Below are 20,545 nucleotides of genomic sequence, written 5' to 3' on the forward strand. Positions count from 1 at the left end.
CATAACATTTCCAATTGTAACAGTTGGACAGACGACCCCAACCATTTTACTCATTCTCTCTACAGCGTTTGATGAGAGACACCTCTTCTGCTTAGAGAGCTTTTTTGAAAAGTATTTTTTGCTGTGTACACATATCTTATACTACACACAATGTATTCCTTGACTGTAATGAGTGTTATCACTGTGTATGATGTAGCCTCACTGCTGACCCTCCCTCCATCTGACCACATTCACATGTGTACGCTTCGCGATAGCAACACTTTCAATAATACCGCACACCATTGACATGAGTGTCTGCTCATATCCACAATCTTGACAACAACATGTAATGTTCACCATTCAATCTTTTCAAACACCATCTCATTAATGATAGTTTCCGCCCTCCCCACACATGCTACACTAATGTAAATTACACACTCTGCGAGGTCAAAACTACAAAAGAAACGGATCACTGACATAATATAGAATGACAAAATATATACTTACCAAAATATAGTCACCAAAATATAGAATGCCAAAATATCGAATTCCTATCTACAAACAGGTAAGTACAAAAATATCGAATCCAAAATATAGTCTGTAAAAAATATAGTCAGTCAAAATATCGAATTTTTTTAAATGTCTTAAAAGTAATTTAAAATTTATGAAATAATAAATATAATTAACTAAAACATACTTAAAAATAACCTTAAAATTAAGATATAATTAATTTAAGTTATTACTAAAAAATGTACAATATTTTACCGTAAGATAGCAGGAGGGTAACATTTAATATTACCACTCCAGTGAGTGCAACAGTAGGGAAAGCGTTGGATAGCGTAGGGGTAAAAAATACTATTCCTACTCCGGTGAGTGCAACAGTAGGGAAAGCGTTGGATAGCGTAAGGGTAAAAATTACTATTCCCACTCCAGAGAGTGCAACAGTAGGGAAAGCGTTGGATAGCGGGAGGGTAAAAAATACTATTCCCACTCCAGTGAGTGCAACAGTAGGGAAAGCGTTGGATAGCGTAGGGGTAAAAAATACTATTCCCACTCCAGAGAGTGCAACAGTAGGGAAAGCGTTGGATAGCATAAGGGTAGAAATTACTATTCCCACTCCAGAGAGTGCAACAGTAGGGAAAACGTTGGATAGCGGGACGGTAAAAATTACTATTCCAACTCCAGAGCGTGCAACAGTAGGGAAAGCGTTGGATAGCGTAGGGGTAAGAATTACTATTCCCACTCCAGAGAGTGCAACAGTAGGGAAAGCGTTGGATATTGAAAGGGTAAAAATTACTATTTCCACTCCAGAGAGTACGACAGTAGGGAAAGCATTGGATAGCATAGGGGTGAAAATTACTATTCCCACTCCAGAGAGTGCAACAGTAGGGAAAGCGTTGGATAGCGTAGGGGTAAAAAATACTATTCCCACTCCAGAGAGTGCAACAGTAGGGAAAGCTTTGGATAGCGTAGGGGTAAAAATTACTATTCCCACTCCAGAGAGTGCAACAGTAGGGAAAGCGTTGGATAGCGGGAGGGTGCAAATTACTATTCCCACTCCAGTGAGTTTAAAAGTAGGGAAAGTAATGATTTAATATATTATTAAAAATCAATTAAATATCAATACCAATAAAAAATTAATTGAAATTAATAACCAATTTAATATTATGTAATAATTAATTAGAAATACAACTACATATTAGTTATTAAAAATTAATAACCTACTCATAATTATTTAACAACTAATTAATTTTCAATAACAAAAACTAATTAATAATAAAAATTAATACCAATTAAAAATTAACAGTAAATTATTTATCAATACACAAAAAGTATTTTTTATATGTAATTAATTACAATTACATTACTTCCCACCCTATTCCCCTATAAACCCACATCCCACTACAGAAAATACATTAATACAATTATCATAATTATCAAATATTTAAATAATACAAAATAATTACCAATTAATAAAAATTAATTGCCAATTAATAGAAATTAATTACCAATTAAAAATGATTTAACAATAAATTTAAAATCAATACCAATAAATGAAAAAAACTATTTACTTAATTACAATTAAATTACTTCCCACACTATTCCCCTATAAACCCACAACCCGCTACAGAAAATAAATTGAGAAAATTAACATAATTAACAATTAATCAATTAATACAAATTAATTGGCAATTAATAAAAATTAATTAATTACCAATTAAACAATAACAATAAATTCAAAATGAATACCAATACATAAATAAAAATATTTAATTAATTACAATTAAATTACTTCCCATCCTATTCCCCTATAAACCCACAACCCGCTACAGAATTAAATTACGCAAAAATTAAATAACATAAAATTCATTACTTAAAATACATTAAACATACATTACAAAAATTAATATACACTTTTCACACATATACTAACATACAAAACACTTTAAAAAAATTGATATTATTAAAAAATCGATATATTTAATGCCTATATTGTATACTTCGATATTTTGACTTCTATATTTTGAAAATCGATATTACTTACCTTAAATTCGATATTTTTAACCACTATATTGTGTCCATTCTATATTTTTACTTCGATATTATGTCCATTCTATATTTTGGAATCAATATTATGACTGTTTACCAAAAGGGACACACATAGTACACTTCCTGCCCAGACAGGAACTGAACAACGCCCAGGTCCCTGGAATAATTATTCACACCCCTACGCTGGCCGGGTGTATGCAAGCCGGGCCCACGTTGTGTACGTATAAATAGGATAACCACAACAACACACGTCCCTCTTCTTCCACACTGCCTCAGGTGATATGGCCACATCCACCTCGCATACCACAATGCGCAATAAAAAAAGAAGGGATCCATGAGGTGTACACCATCCTGGCAATCAACACGGGCTCAAAATTGTGACCCCTTCTGCCCGTCGGCGACAAAAGGGATCCATGAGGAGAACACCATCCTGCAATCATTACTCCACCTGAATTGTGAGCACTGCTGCCCGTAGTGTTTGCTCACACAACAATGACAGCAGGTAAGCAGAGCGGCATGGGTGCAGAGGGCCTCCAATTGAGTGTGGTGCGGCGGGACGGGTGGGGTGCATCCCCCTGGCTGCTCAGGTGCGAACAAACAATGTTGCCGTGCTTAATGATGTGATCTCTGACCTGATTCAGTCTCATCTCTGTCTCATTTTAAAGACCTACTGGACCGTACTGTAGGCCTGAGCCAGTGGGCAGCACTGCCCTACAGACACCTGTTGAGCGCGATGCTGCGGGAGGGGTGGGGTGCATCAGTCTGAATGCGCACGTGCGAATAAGCGATGTTGCAGTGTGTAATGTTGTGATCTCTGATCTCATTCAGTCACATCTGTCTCATTTTAAGGACCTGCTGTACCAAACTGTAGGCCTGAGCCAGCAGGCAGCGCTGCCCTACAGACACCTGTTGTGCGCGATGCTGCAGGAGGGGTGAGGTGCATCAGCCTGAGTGCGCACGTGACAATAAGCGATGTTGCCGTGTGTAATGATGTATTCTCTGACCTCATTCAGTCACATCTGTCTCATTTTAAGGACCTGCTGTACCAAACTGTAGGCCTGAGCCAGCGGGCATCGCTGCCTTACAGACACATGGCATTGGCTTTTAGGGTACTGTAGTGAGCTTGTTACTAAGTGTGCATGCACACATAACACGCGCACATTATGCTTCTAGCATGTGCTCTGTTCCTTTCTATATGAACCTTTGTATAACGTATTATTATTTAACATTGTGAATTCACGAGCACTCCAACTCCTCTTTGAACCACGATTACCACAAACAGTTGGTAGATCGTACTTCAAAAACAAAGGATGCACTCAACTCCTGTTTTCTATCAAGCTTGAAATAAATCTCCATTTACCTCCAGATGTTTCCACCATTAAATTATTTCTCCCTTTTCAGACATTCAATTGATTGGCTCAAGAAGGACGGAGCGGGAGTTGACCACGTAATGATGCCCTGTGCATTCTGACACCTTCCATCGTGGTATCAAGACACTGTCCCCGACCGGACACCTGTCTCCTACTGTACAAACGCACCCCGGACTCAGAGCTTGCACCAACATGTCGTGGGACACCCCGGTGGTGGCAGGTGAACAGGGAATCCTCGGTGTGCAAGACCTACAATTGAGCACAGTGCGGGGGAAGGGGCTGGGGTGCAGCACCCTGGGTGCACAGGTGCATGCAAGTGGTTTTCCCGTAGCTAATAATGTAGGACTATATTATAAAAGAGCGGCGATAATGGGCTTGATAATATGCCCTTGTGAATTCCCATAGAAGCCCAGGTTCACACCAGAACCTGGGCTTCTATGGAAATTCACAAGGACACATTATCAACCCCTTATCGCCGTTTTAGCAGCAGTTTCCTTTTGCTAAAGCGGCGATAATGTTATCGCTGTTCCTTGATAATATGGCCCCTAATCTCTGGCCTCATGCGTTTCATTTTAAGGGCTTGCTGAACCACACTCCTTGTCACGGACTCCAGCATCCTAGACAAACAGGTGACGGGAGGGTAAACACAGAGCTCTAGATGCAGTAGGCCGACGCTCTGTCTCCTCCTCCCTCTCTTCTTTTGACTCTCCCCCCCTTCTCCCACTCCACCCACTCCCCTTCCTTCCATTATCACTATCGTCCTTTCATTCGGACTACCTTTCTTTACCTTTTCCACATATCACACATACTTATGTTTAATTGTTGTCTTGCAGGTTTCCTACGCTGCTTCCACTAGAGTCCAACCCACGTTTTTTATATTATACTGTTTGTTCTATTAAATGTATGTTTCTATTTATTTGTTTTTAATAAAGGTTACTTTTTTTCAAATAAATAACTGAGTGTATAGGTCTTCTTTTTGTGACAACACTTGTCTATTATTTATTGTGAAAATCATCTGTTTATAGGAGATTTTAAGAGCAAACGTTTCTAATATTACAGTGCACCTACAAAACATAATCTAACTGACTAATAAACAAATTAAGCCTGGGTAATTCTACAACTGCAAGAGTTCTATCAGTGATTACAGAACAAATAAGGCACTGCCTAGGACCACCGAGGCTTCAGGGACTGCTGAGGCGCACCCTGCATATTTAAATAAAGCCTCGGAGTGTGGCGATCCCCGGACTTCAGTTGGCCTCGAACCCCCGAAGGTGGCGGTCCCCTAGGCTGCAAAACGTCTCTGTACCCTTCCTCGCCTAATTTACATGTGACATTAATATCCCCAGTCCTACAGATACCCTGCAATATATTAATTGGATTGGCCACAGAACATTACCCACCAGGAGCCTCATTTAAAAGAACGGCTGAGACTGCACTTTTTTTTGTTTCTTTTTTTCTCTCCATTTTTACCATCCGTATCCCCTTTAATAAAGAGATACAAGGTTTTCCTCCTCTCATTTCAAGTAGTCAAACAAGGATTTGCTCTCACAGGGTAGAAGCCATGCACCAGCAGTCTAATAGCAAACACAAATGTCCCGGGAATGCACACCCCGGGACATTGTATGAGCTGCACCTGACATGTCGCCCTCCCTAGGACCATGATGCATTTGGTAGTATAAATGCATACTAACACTTCTTACACATGTGTAGTACAGCAACCAGAATGTAGTGAAGAAGCAGAGGAAGCACAAAATCTAAAAATATAAATCCTACCAGAAATAGTTCAATGAGCCGACGACCCTGGCATGAGTAGAAACAGCTACACAAAGAAAACCGGTCTTCAGCACAACGCAAGCAATTTTGAAATATTGGTGAGTGCTACTTTCTTTTTACCTTCTCCCGCTCATTGCCAAATTTATGTAGTGAAGAGGCAGACAGCAGTGGATCCAATAAGTAGATTTATTACAGAAAAACAAGACACCTGAAACAGCCACCAACAAGAACAGACAACAAGGCAACCAGCTTCTCCAGCACCATGTACAAACTCTGCAAGGTTCCCCTCATGGCAGTCCTACATTCTAACATTACATACTTAGATTCTAGTAGAATTACATACTAACATTCTACTATGACTTACATTGGAATACTACACAAAGCACATGACTTTACAGCAATGAGCTCATGGTTTCATCCACGAGTCTTGAGACCGGTAGGGGTAAGTATTTTGCTTCCCACTCCCTATATTGTATAAACGCAGACTAACACTACTTCCACAGGTATGCTACAGCACCCAGAGCACATCACTTTATAGCAATGAGCTCACAATTTAGGCTCCCGGTTTAATTCCCGAGTCTTCACACCAGTAGGGGTGAGTTTTTCGCTTCCCACTCCATATATAGTATAAACACATACTAACACTACTTACACACTTATACTACAGCCGCTAGTATCCTACAGCCCACAGAGCCCATCACTTTACAGCAATCAGCTCGGTTTGAGCCTCGAATCTTCACACCAGTAGGCATGAGTACTTTGCTTCCCACTTTCGATATAGTATAAATGCACGGTACCGGTCAATAGCTTGCTTCCCGCTCCCTGTATGGTATAAACGCCTACTAACACTACTTGCATCCATATACTACAGGGCCCAGAGCCCATCCTTTTACAGCAATCACCTCAGTTTCATCCCCAAGTCTTCACACTGGTAGGCGTAACTACTTCTCTTCCCGCTTCCGGTATACTATCAACACACAGTAGCAGTCAGTAGTTCGCTTCCCACTCCCTGTATGGTATAAACGCCTACTAACACTACTTGCACAGATATGCTACAAACACCAGACCACATCACTTTACAGCAATGACCTAACGGTTTAGACTCTCAGTTTCATGTAGCTCCATATCATATCAGCACCATGTCACTCTGAGCAACACCGCACTTTCAGACCAGTAACAGTGACTACTTTGCTTCGCTTCGCACTCCCCCACAAAGCTTACAGTGCTCCTACCCTCCTTTCCTACTTTTTTCACCCTTTTTTCCCCTTACTCGTTCCAACAGAATCACAAAATAGCGGCCAACTCCAACTCCTTTGAATCACTCTTTTCATAGTGTATCCTATGTGGAGGTCCTCACATCCCTTGTGTCAACAGCAGCCTCAATGATGATGCCGGACTCCGCATTGCTGCTTGACAGCATCTCAAACCCGATGCATAACCCTGACTGCGAGCCACATCGTAGAAGTCAGACTTCGCATTGCAAGCCCCATCGACGGGATACTCGTCAATAATGCAGGCCCTCACATCACAGTCTTGCTGTATCTCGGAAGCAACCAGATATCCACAGTTGCCACTTTGTGCTTTTTTGTGCCATTTTGACTAAAATCTTGGATATCTCTGGTTCTACGTTTTGGTCTTGTTTTATTCATTAAAGAAAGTTCTATTTCTTTGTGTTGTGTTCACATTATTATTGTTGTACAAATACTTTAAATATTGCCTCTAAGTTAAGCCTGCCTACTCTGTGCCAAGCTACCAGAGAGTTGAACCAGAGAGTTGAACACAAGTTAACTTAGGGTTGGCTTGTGCCTCACGCTGCCAAGGTTCTTGGTTGACCAGGGCTCACACCCCATCCAACCAACACTTCAATTTCTTACAGCACTCACTTTGGAAACATAGCAATGACGTGGTGAGTTAAAACAATCCTGTTTTTTGTGGTTAAACTTACATGAAATCGAACTGATATTTCTTTAGACTCTGTTTATAAGTTTTAAAATTGGCACATTGCTTTTAATCCACTCACAGGAAAACTGAATAATTACCAGTGGCTCGCCTTCAGTTTTGTAATGTGTTTTGTTTGTCCAGTTATCTTCTGTACAGAAGAAAATTGCTATTAACTTCCCCAGGCAAGTTTGTGTCAAAACTACGATTTCAGCAACGTTTCCCTCCAGGCAATCTTTCTAGAACCCCTTGACATCTGATCATTAAAGTGTTTATTAGAAGCCAGGAGGAAGGATTTCATGTGCGTCGTCACTATTTATATTCACTTTTGAACTAATACTAATGCATGTGAAGCTCATCTATCAACCAGCTGATCAAAATATTTAATTAAAGTAGTAATAATTTCAAAGACAATTCACGAATTGTAGTTTACCTCTATGAGAACTTTTCACAGGTGTGTGCCTTGGGCAAGGTCCCACAGCATTGTGATAGATGTAATCCTTGTACCAAGCAGTTTGCTCTTTCAGTCTTTATTTATCAGTAAAATACTGATCAATCTTTAACAATGTAATCATTAATTTAAGCATTTTCACTGAGGTAATCTCATGCCAACATGATGTTTTACTTTCTATAAAGCTCTTCAGAGGAACTTCACTAGTTAAGTGGAGCTTACTTCGAATGCTGCAGAACAATTGTAATAATGTCTTACATTTAGTGGAATGTGGGGCCAGTGGTCTGTATGTGTATTTTGTTATGATTCCATGTGAATTGTTCTGAGGTGCTTGTAATGAGGACCTTATTCCACACTGAACCTCTGCGACCCCGAAGATCTCTTGCATCATAGTAATTAGGAGACCAATGGTCTGAATTGTTGGAGGAGGTAACAGAAAATCTTCTGTGAAACTAGTGCAATCTTTATCTGTACCTCTGGAGGCAGACTCCTCTATCCCAAGTTATGAATGTTGGATGTCTATCCATAGAAATCTCTACTACCTACACTAACTGATACATGTGCAGAGGAAACTGTGTCAGTAATTCTAGTGTTTCAACTTTCAGATCATGAATGGCTGATCTGCTACTGAGTCTGATGAGCTTTTATCCGATTGGTGGATGTTAAGCCAGTTTATTAGACATACCTTAATGAGGTTGAAAGCATTGAAGAGGGGTGCAGTGATGATATTGCCTTGCACATTAAGGAATATATGCACTCCTGCCATTCTCTACAAATCCTTTTGTAATTCACCTTGAAGTTCTTTAATCTTGAGTGGTTGATCTGCTATTGATTCTGATGAAGTTAAATGTGGCTCATGAAAATTGTGAATGTTAAGCCACATTAGTAGAAATTCTGCCAGTCAAACCTGTAATTATGTTACAAGCATTGAAGAGGGGTGCTGTGATGATGTTTCCGTGTGGGGTAAAGAATACATTTACTTCTGCTGTTCATACAAATCCTATTGCAATTCACCTTGAAGTTCTTTGATCCTATTAAAGCAGTTGCCCTTCGACGTTGTACTTCTTGTTGGAAATAACTTGTGCCATTGTCTAATCATGTAACATACAGTAGCCATCTTCTATTTGCCAATGCCGACTTGCTAACTGGTATCCCGGTCTTGCAGAATGACTTGTTTTGTATTTGGCACCTGATACGTGAATTTTCAGTCAGTAGTGTGTGTAGAGTAACCAGATGCTGAGCTTCATTTTTCGATACAATTAAGGAAATCTCACTCCCACTGTCACTACTTATGATGCTCTCTTTCCTGCACCTGCCACTTCGAGTGACAAAAACTTTAACTATGTGACCCTTCTCAAGAAGCGTCTGACAGCTGCTATGAATGTGTATGCTGCCTGGGGTAAGGGACTGCCTCTTTTTGGCAACTGCTGGTAAGTCATCTGACGGATTTTGTGATCACGGCTATTTAATAACAACTGTTTGCAAACTCAAACAAAATGCACAGTATTTAAGTTTTCATTGACATTTTATATTTTAAAGAAAGTTTTGCTGACTTGCGGTATCAGGATAATGTGCACTGGGTTATTTTATCATATTTATTTCTTACCATTGTTATTTTACAACAGTATAAGAAAATGTACCTCTCTAAAAACAATGCAGCTGGTGTAAGAGTTTTTGCATGTATTCCTCAAGGATATGTCACTCAGTCAGTGTACTACTTACACTCTTAGGGCCAGATTTATGAGATTGTCACACAGTGCAGCACAGCACAGCAAGTCACCTTCCTCAACTACACTGTGTGACAGGGAATTGGAAGGAATGCATTGTATGTAAAAGAATATGGTGCTTTCCTGCTTTTTCCCTGTGCTGGTGTATTTTTGGCTGCCTAGTGCAAATGCAGGCACACTGGCCCCATGGCACACGAGTGCGTTAAGGTGGATTGTTTGTTTGCAGGAAGGGACACAATCCCCAGAGATATTTTCCTCTACAAATAGAGATAGTTCTCATCATTGTGCTTCACCTGGGGAGGCATAGGTTTTTGGCACATTACCAGGTCTACCACTTCTGAGAATGGGTCAAAATCCATGTATGTTGCGTGAGAACACCCATGAAACCCCCATGGAAGTCCTCCCTGGTGCAGAGTAAGGCAATGCAGCAACGTAGACTGCATTGCTGTACTCAAGATTTATTAAGCCACTCAGAGCCATGAAAGGTGGCCTTGTGTGGCTTCATAAATCTAATTTTTGAGATGCGTTGCATCATGCACCACAGTGCATGATGCAAGAGTGACGTGACTGGGCTCGTAAATATGCCCCTGAGAACATGCTCCTACTATAATACCACCAAAATTCACTATCAGTTGAACTGAGCGAAAGAAAGATGTTTTCATATAGTTGCTCTTCATTAGAATGTAATACAATTTTCTTAGTTACATTCTTTGTACAGTGGCAGTCACATATCTAAACCCCGACATCCATGTGTGTATTGGTTTGATTAATATCGAATGAAAAATTAATGTTACTGCAAAAGCACAGAGCAGGATGTTACTTTTCCCATCTAATTAAGCACTGGGAACGTGATTAAAACTATAAATGAATGATAATACCTAATGGGCTCCCATAAACTCTGGGGATGCAGATATTATTATTATAACAAGAACAGATGATCTATATTCTTTGCACATTGATGAAATAACAATAAAATAAAAAGTAATCAGGAATATATTATATATAGTGTAATCAAGGAATAATTAAATAATTCATGTTACAAGAGACGGTAAGTTAGGTAAATAGATGTGCATTCCGGCCAATTGAGGTTTGATTCTTAAGATATTTTCTCCCTGTGCTTTTTTTCTACTCTCTCAATTTCTTTTTACTTTTGGTCTCTGTCGCAGTTTTTTTAAATGTAACAAAATATTCTGCAGTTTCAGTTAATGGCCACAAAAAAATGGTTTCGGGGTTCCTTTGTACCCTGTGAGTTTAGGCACCTTTCCCTAACCATAAGATCCCTTATTCACCTTCTATTTTGTGTTATGGGTGCCCACACCGACTTGGAGGTGTCTCCTATTTTTATCAAGTTCAGGTTATGTCTAGCGGTGACCTTGCAGATCAAGGGCCAGATGTATCAAAGGGTTTTGCCCATTCTGTGTCTATGGGGAAATGTGTTGATACAGCCCTAAATGTATTGAATAAAGGGCTGTCATTCCATTTGACAAGCAGTGTCTCATCGACTCTTCTCTAGGTTTACAGAAAGACAATCCCTATGAGGGATAACCAAAGGAGGATCCCACATTTTAAAGGATGTTGTTTAATTCATGCATCATAAAAGCCTGCATTAATGTTACTCTGACAACACACTAAACTATAGCAAATACTCCGGCTTGTCTAGTTTAGGTGTGGCTTGAATGTGCAGCAGTTTGCTAGACCTCATTATCAACTGAAAGAAAGCCTAACAAGAAGTAACGAATCAGGATGGATTGAGAAAAAACAGACTTAAAAAATGTATGTTTAATGGCAGAGCAATCAGACTTTGAAACTCTCTCCCTCTTAGCCTGTGAGGCACACCCTCAAAAGGCATCTTCAAAAGGAGCTGATACTGCTCCTCTTTCAAAGGCACCTCGTGATTTGCATCTCATATATACACTTCTCTGATTTGCCTTCTACACATCCTATTTCACTTTTTTACCTCCCCATGTTGTTTCCTCTGCTCCTTTATTCCTCAGCTACCTTCTCCCGACCTCCTTTTGTGCCAACTTCTTCCTCTTTTTATTCCCACCTGCACTTCCTCCCTGATCCCTTTCAATCTTTTGAAACCTGTTCTAATATTTAAGAATTTGCTTTATAAGAGATGTATATATTGTCTTTTTAGTGCTTTGATTATCTTATTTCACCTTGGAACCTTTCAACTTGTCACTGTAAAGTTCTTCAATGCCTTGAAGCCAGATGGGCACTATATAAAACAACACAATATATAAAGATAAGTAAATATTAACAATAAAAATTAATACATAAGTCACCTCACTACTGATCAAATACAAGACAACCTAGCAATTTCAGACCAATTTCCCTTTTAGTCAAATGTCAGTGAGAGTCTGGTGCTAAACACACTAAAATATATATTTTTTAGGGCAGGATATGTTTTGGCACAAAACCCCTATTGAATTAGTCCTACATCGAATCATAGCAAGCATACTTGAATTACCAGACGATGATCCTCCAGAGGTCTAATCCTTCTGAATAATGCTAGGCTTTTGAGAGCATCCATTAGAGGCATCACCTGAAATTCCTATATGAATGGATGGCAATAAATCGTTCAAATAAGGGCAGAGTTGCACTTGGACTGGTCTCATGTGATGATAAATCTGAGGGATCCAGCACTTCAACTTAAAATTAACTGCGATTTTTGTCTTTCTTATCTTGAAAGAACTCCGTGAAGGATTCACATAACTGTTCTGATCCAGGTAGTTCATTATTTGTAAAAGAAAGGACACATACATTCGCCAACGTAAAAATGTATTGCTGCGAGTTATGTGCAGTTTTGAATTGATTTGGAAAATACGTTATTTTGGCAACTCTATAAATTGTGTCATTTTTTCAATTCAAAATTATCATTTTTATCCTCTTCGGAGTGGGTTACGCTCTATTTCTGGTCTAGTATTTTAAAGCATCTCTTAGTGTTGCTTCTTTGCCAGAATACCATGAGGCTGAGGTTTTTTTTCCATTGCACGCTGGTTGTCCACAGGAGAACAAAGGAATCTAAAACATGGCCAATCCATTCACTGAAGATCATCCTCGCCATCAGGTTTATTTCTCGCCTGGAATCAAGAACGGATGCTGGGGTTTACTCCAAACGATTCTTAAATTAAGTCCTGATGATTTTATCCCATAATCTTCTTTTGAGGGGCTACCATCACCTCCTACAGTAATGGCACAATGATCGAACTATAGGACATCGTTTGGTATTCCTTCTTAGATAACCTCCTTCATAGTGAAAATTATCAATCCAAATGCCCTTTTTCGTGAGTAAGGAAAGGCACACGTTGTATATTAAATGCTGTTAATGAGCGCCATAATTCTTTACAGTCACTATCATTCATTGGATCCCACCAATTTTTAAAGTTCTCCAATATGCACAAATAAGAGGAATTTACCACAAATTCTGTGATAAAATCAGTTATATTCGAATAAAAATTCAGAAAATAGCCTAGGGTGCATTCTATATTATTAGCATAACATATTTTATTTGCATGATTAATTAAATCCATTGCAAAAATTTACTTCAATCACGAATAAATAAGCAAGAAATCAAATTATTCGATTTTACAACATGATTTCGCATATAAAATCGAAGAGAAGTTGGTTAAAATTTTCAAAATTGCATCACTAGGGTACTGCGGTTCCGAGTGCCCAGCAAGGGAGAAAAGAGGGCAAGTTCTATGTGCAAAGATAGCAGATAGCAGGATTTCCAGTAAAAATAAAAGCCAAAGATTGTAGTAGCTTTTAGTTTATAACTCGGTCGGATTATCTGCTGCAGTTTTGATAAATACCTTCTCCGCCCAAGGTCGCTTTTGAGTTCTTTTAATTCGGAGAATCCGAAGTGGGCGTGTGTTATGTTCCTGGAGGTCCGCCCCCGGCGCCCCGGGCCTGGGGCGCGCTGGTCATGTGACTCCTGATAATAAAAAGAGGTCTTGCACGCACGCTGGCGTTCAGAGGCGCGCAGACCAAGCAACGAAGTTATTCCTAGTGTCCGACTGAGTATATTCTAGGGCCACGTGTTAGGCCTAGTCAGGATTAGATGCCCCGGAGTGTAGGTCCCAGATTGATACCCCTAGGGCACTCACTCCCCATCTGCAGGACACAACAATTGGCGACGAGGGTGGTTGCCGACCCCTCGCTACGGGTGTGTGTGTGCCCACTCTCGGGTGAGGTGGCTGCGAGCGCTCTCATTCGCTCGTGGTGCTCGTGCCTTGCTGCCACACACACCCCCACTCAGTGCACCTGGAGGGCCGACGACTTCCATCCCTGGCTTTTTGAAGGTGAGCGGCGCTGCCCGACACTACCCTGCTGCGCCTCGAGGCACTATTGGTCGCGCAAGGCCATTCCCCCGGGGGATCTTCCCGTCCGGTGCCGCACTGTGCTCGGTGGCACGTGCGTGAATCGCACCTCGGCACGCCTGGTGAGGCGATCTGGACGGCGTCCGGTCCTGCCGAGCTGCTCGAGGGGCCGTGGTGTTTGCCCGTCACTAAGCGCTGCATTGCTGCCTGAGTCCGGAGCGCCGGTCGCACGCGCTCCGCAGCGGTCGCTGAGGGACACACAGCGGTCATCGTCCGCACTGCCGGTGGGCATTGACACGTCCGCGCACAACCCCAGTCGTCAACGGCCCCTGCGAAGTGCCCTCTTGGACTTCACCTCGGCCGGCCACGGACCTAGTCCAGCGCGTCCTGGGGGATGGCTACTATTCCGCCCATTGAACCGTTTGTGGTGGAGGGTGCGCCCTCCACTCTCGCTCCGAAATGGAAGGAGTGGGTGGACAGGCTCCTAGTATTCTTCGAGGCCACCAAGGTCCACAAGGAACAGAAGCGTGCCATGGTCCTCCACCTTGGTGGCAAAGACATTCATTCAATCGTTCGGACTCTCACAGAGGCGACCCCTAAGACTCATCATACCCTGATTAACGCGCTCAATGCACACTTTGAGCCAATGGCGAACCAGGACTATGAACGGTTCATCTTCCGACAAGCACGGCAACTGCCGGAAGAGTCGCTGGATGCATATCACACCAGGCTTAAGAAACTGGCGCTAACGTGTGGATTCCAGGATGTAACGGAGGAAATCAGGGGACAAATAATTCAAGGGTGCACTTCTGCCAAGCTGCGAGAGAGAATCCTGGAAGAATCAGGGAAGCCTCTACCCGACATCCTCACTCTTGGCCGCACAAAGGAGCTGTCCAAGGCCAGGGCGGCCCACATGGAGGCTGCACTACAAGCCAATGTGAAAGTGGAACCGGTCAATAAGATACAGGTCCAGACCCCCGTCCAAATGGCCCAATAGAACGACACCCCCTCAAGGTGGGGCATCAGGACAGTCATGCGGGTACTGTGGAGGCCTGAGACACCCGGCACCAGAGTGTCCAGCACGGGGCAAGAGATGCTCAGGGTGTGGCAAGATGAACCACTTCGAAAAAGTATGCCGGTCAAAGAGGTTCCGCAAGCCACGCCAGACGGTGCACACAGTCGCAGAAGGCGAGCCCAGCAACAGCGACATGGATGACGATGACGAGGAGGAGCGGTCCGTACACAAGGTGCACATGACGCACCAGGACACTGCCCCAATGCCCCATCCAGGTGGCCGACCAGGATATCATGGCGGTAGTAGACACCGGCGCATCCATAAACCTGATGAGTGCGTCTCTCTATAGCAACATGTCTACCCCTCCGAGACTCAGCCCCACCCCCATCACGGTGTATGCCTATGGTCAGGATATTCCACTCCGGATCCGGGGGAAGTTCAAAGCGGGAGTCCGCCATGGGGACAAAGTCACAAGAGCCAACATCTTCGTGTCGGAAGAGGGTCAAGGCATGCTCTTGAGCTGTAGAACAGCCGAAGACCTGGGGTGGTCACGTTTGCTTTTGGAGTACATGAAGAGTCGGTGCAACAGCTGATCATGGATTTTCCAGATCTATTTGAAGGCATTGGGTGTCTCAAGGGTCGTGAAATACATCTGCACGTGGACCCCACTGTGCAACCCGTGGCCCTGCAACACCGTCGCATCGCGTTCCACCTTCGGCCACTAGTGGAAGAAGAATTGCAGAAGCTGGAAGCAGCCGGAATAATCGAGAAGGTATCAGGCCCCACCCCCTGGGTTTCGCCCATCGTGGTCACGCGGAAACCGAAACAGCCGGGAGCAGTCCGGATCTGCGTGGATATGCGCCTCCCAAATGCTGCCATCAAGAGGGAGCGCCATATCACCCCCACGATAGATGACTTAATCGGGGAGATGGCTGGAGCCTGTTGATTTTCCAAGCTTGACCTTCGTGCGGGGTATCACCAACTGGTGCTAGACAAAGAGTCAAGAAATATCACAACCTTCTCCACCCACATTGGACTTCGCAGATACACCAGACTTAGTTTTGGGATCTCCAGCGCAGCTGAAGTCTTCCAAAATGTCATTCAGGAGCTAATAGCTGGCATACCGGGAGTGATAAATGTCAGCGACGACATCATGGTGCATGCCCGAACAATTCCAGAACACAATCATCGTTTGGCGCAAGTGTTCCGCAGGCTCCGCAGTGCGGGACTCATGCTACACCGAGACAAGTGTGAATTCTTGCGGACCAAACTGGGGTTCTTTGGGTATGTGTTCTCAGCTGACGGCGTCAACCCCGATCCTGACAAAGTCAAAGACATTAAGGATGCGCCACCACCCACGACGGTCACGGAAGTCAGGAGCTTTCTTGGCATGGTGAACTACTGCGGTCGCTTCATCAAGGACCTGGCCAACCTGGCCCTCCCACTGCGTGAGCTCACCAAGGACTCCACTCCGTGGACCTGGGGACCGGAACAGGAGAAGGCGTTCCAGGACATCAAGAGCTCCCTCTCCAGCAATACCACGCTGGCGTTCTTCGATCCGCGACACTCGACACTCATCGCGGTAGATGCTGGACCGGCGGGGTTGGGGGCCGTACTGATGCAAAGGCCAAGAGATGAAATAGACTGGACACCTGTTGCCTTCGCCAGCAGGTCCCTCACGGACACTGAACAAAGGTACTCGCAGATTAAGAAAGAGGCCATCGCAATTCATTGGGGATGTCGCCACTTCCACCTGTACGTCTATGGTAAGCCATTCACGGTAGTGACTGACCATAAGCCGCTGCTGGCTCTGTTCTCAGGGACCTCATCGAAACCACCCCCAAGAATAGAAAAATGGCTATTACAACTGCAGGAATACAATTGCAATATTGAATATCAACCAGGAGCGAAGAACCCGGCAGATTATTTGTCGCGACATCCTAGGCCTGCGACCCCAGAAGAGATGGATGAGGCGGAAGAAACAGAGGCGTATGTGAAGTGGGTGGTGGCCAGGTCATGCCCGCGTCCCATATCCCTGGCTGACGTCGTGAGCGCCACGGCTCAAGACGACTGCATACAGAGGGTCAAGGACCTCCTTCGGACTACCAACTGGCAGAAAGCTAAGGAGAGCTGGAAGGCGCTCACCCCGGAGGCTCAGAAAATCATGGAAAGTTTGTACCATGTCAGGGCCGAACTCAATAAAGACACGGCAGGCTGCCTACTGCGAGGACATCGCCTAGTCATACCAACGGCTCTCACGGGACAAGTAATACAGCTAGCCCACATAGGTCACCAGGGGATGGTCAAGACCAAGGCCCGGCTGCGAACCAAAGTATGGTTTCCCCTAAAGGACGACATGGTGGAGAGCGTGGTGAGGTCGTGCACTGCCTGCCAGGTCACGGGGGATACCTCCCGGGAAGCCCCCATCATTGTGGAGCCCCGACCGCAAGGACCCTGGGAGCGGGTCAGTATGGATTTTGGCAGTCTCCCGGATGGAAGACACACTCTGGTGATGATAGATGACCATTCAAAGTACCCCGAAGTGGAGATCGTGGCAAGTACCAGTGCAGACTGTGTCATACCCAAAATGGAAAAGATTGTTGCCACTCATGGTGCCATGAAGGAGCTCCGAACGGACAACGGACCGCCATTCCAAGGACAAGATTTGGCCAACTACTTGCCATCTCTTGGGACACGCCACAGGCGCATAACACCTCGGTGGCCTCAAGCCAATGGGGAAGCCGAGAGGTTCATGAGGACACTGAACAAAGTTATCCGCATTGCTCACGATAAGGGACAGTCTGTGGAAATGGCCATCTTTACGTTTCTTCGAAGCTATCGCCAGACCCCTCACTCCACAACGGGGGTTGCCCCTGCACATCTTCTCCTAGGACAAGTGATAACGGATTCCATCCCTCATCATCCACAGTGGTCACCTGAAGGGGTAAATGAGGAGGTGGTTGCGAGAAGAAGAAACACCACGTTTGCCAAAATCAGCCAAAGACGACGGGCCGTGCCACCCCAGTTCCGACGAGGAGATGTGGTGCTTCTTCGCAATCGCATCAACAGTGGCAAGTTTAGACTCAACTACGAGAAAAGGCCATGGCGAGTGATTGGGGTGAAAGGCACACGTCTCACAGCAATTCGAGGAAGTCAAGTCAAGTCAAGTCATAAAATTTATATAGCGCACTACATACCCAGAGGGTTTCAAGGCGCTTAGGGAGGGGAGGAGGATTACTTGTCAAATATCCACGTTTTAAGTTGCTTTCTGAATGCTAGGTGGTTCTGGGTAAGGCGAAGGTAAGTGGGAAGTGAGTTCCATGTTTTAGCTGCCAGGTATGAGAAGGATCTACCTCCCATGGTGGTTTTGTTGATGCGAGGAACAGTGGCGAGGGCTTGGCTAGAAGATCGTAGTTGGCGGGAGGGGGTGTAGAAGGACAGTCGTCAGTTGAGGCATTCTGGTCCGATTTCGTAGAGTGCTTTGTGTGCGTGGGTTAGAAGTCGGAAGGTGATCCTCTTATTGACGGGTAGCCAGTGGAGGTTTTTCAGGTGACCAGAGATGTGTTCGTTACGCGGGATGTCTAATATGATCCTGGCAGAGGCGTTTTGCATTCGTTGGAGTTTTTTCTGGAGTTTAGCGGTAGTACCTGCGTAGAGGGTGTTTCCGTAGTCCAGTCGGCTCGTGACCAGAGCGTGGGTGACTGTTTTTCTGGTTTCGGTGGGGATCCAGCGAAATGTTTTTTTGAGCATGCGAAGAATGTTGAAGCAGGATGAGGAGACGGCGCTGATTTGTCTGTTCATTGAAAGTGAAGAATCCAAGATAACGCCTAGGTTCCGTGCGTGGTCTGTCGGGATGGGTGCTTTTCCAAGGGCTTCCGGCCACCAAGAGTCGTCCCATGCAGAGGGGGAAGTGCCTAAGATGAGGACTTCTGTTTTATCTGAGTTCAGTTTCAGACGGCTGTGTTTCATCCATTCGGCCACTTCTTTCATTCCTTCGTGTAGGTTAGTTTTGGCGGTGCTAGGGTCATTGGTGAGTGAAAGGATCAGTTGAGTGTCATCCGCGTAGGAGATGATGTTGAGGTTGTGTTGGCGGGCGATGGCCGCGAGGGGGCTCATGTATACGTTGAAGAGGGTGGGACTGAGTGAGGATCCTTGTGGTACGCCACAGATGACTTCAGTGGCCTCGGACTTGAATGGTGGAAGGCGGACTTTCTGGGTTCTTCCGGTGAGGAACGAGGTGATCCATTCTAGTGCTTTTCCTTGGATTCCGATGTTTCTGAGGCGTTGTAAAAGGGTGCTGTGGCAGACTGTGTCGAAGGCTGCAGAGAGGTCGAGGAGGATGAGGGCGACTGTGTCTCCATTGTCCAGTAGGGTTCGAATGTCGTCTGTTGCTGCGATGAGGGCGGTCTCAGTGCTGTGTTTTGCTCGGAAGCCAGACTGTGAGGAGTCGAGGGATTTGTTGGCTTCAAGGAAGGCGGCGAGCTGGTTGTTGACAGCTTTCTCGATGACTTTGGCCGGGAAAGGAAGGAGCGAGATGGGGCGGTAATTTTTGAGTTTGGTGGGGTCCGCTGTGGGTTTTTTCAGAAGGGCGGTGAGTTCTGCGTGTTTCCAGCTTTCCGGGAAGGTGGCGGAGTTGAAGGAGCAGTTGATGACGTCTCGGAGGTGCGGTGCTATGATGGAGTCTGCTTTGTTGAAGATGTGGTGAGGGCATGGGTCTGTGGGGGATCCTGAGTGGATGTAGTTCATCAGGCGGATAGTGTCTTCAGTGGAGATTGGGTTCCAGTCGTTAAGGGTGTTCAAGGGGGGTGAATGTTCAGCATATGGTTGGGTGGGTTGGTCTCCGTGTAGGTTGTCGAAGCTGTTGTGGATGTCTGCAATTTTGTTGTGGAAGAATAAAGCCAGGGAGTCGCAGAGGGCTTGAGAGGGGGTGATGTCGTTTGAGTTGGCCGAGGGATTGGTAAATTCCTTGACGATGTTGAAAAGTTCCTTGCTGTTGTGGGCGTTGTTGTCTAGTCGATCCTTGAATGCTGTTTTCTTGGCCTTTCGGATTAGTTGGTGGTGTATGCGGGTGGCGTTTTTGAAGGCGTCCTTGGTGCTAGTGGTTAGGTCTTTTTTCCAGGCATTTTCAAGGGAGAGAAAGGGTGACTCGCAATGTGTCTCACTTCAAACTGTTTCATTCCGCAGCCCCGGAGTCAGAGCGTCAGCAGGGTGGTGACCAAACTGAAACCGCAACTAATTCACCAAATGTCGAATCAACACCCAGTCACAAGGTCAGACAAAGTAACGACCCACAGGCCTCCAGTGAAGAAGTGGGAGGTGACGCGGAGGCCCTCGAGGAGGCCCCAGATCCGGAGGAGGCAGACAGAGAGGCGCCAAGTCACGAGCTGGAGGCTGGGACGGAAATGCTGAGTCACCGG

At 44.6% G+C, this 20,545-nt stretch overlaps 1 protein-coding gene across 1 annotated transcript in view; it reads right to left on the reverse strand.

Annotated features, from left to right (window-relative positions):
• Window positions 1-20,545, reverse strand: part of NPSR1 (neuropeptide S receptor 1) — a 1,161,350-nt gene that overhangs the window by 249,800 nt on the left and 891,005 nt on the right. The window lies entirely within an intron of this gene.

This window comes from Lissotriton vulgaris, chromosome 4_1 (genome assembly GCF_964263255.1).
Source record: "Lissotriton vulgaris chromosome 4_1, aLisVul1.2, whole genome shotgun sequence".
NCBI lineage: Eukaryota > Metazoa > Chordata > Amphibia > Caudata > Salamandridae > Lissotriton > Lissotriton vulgaris.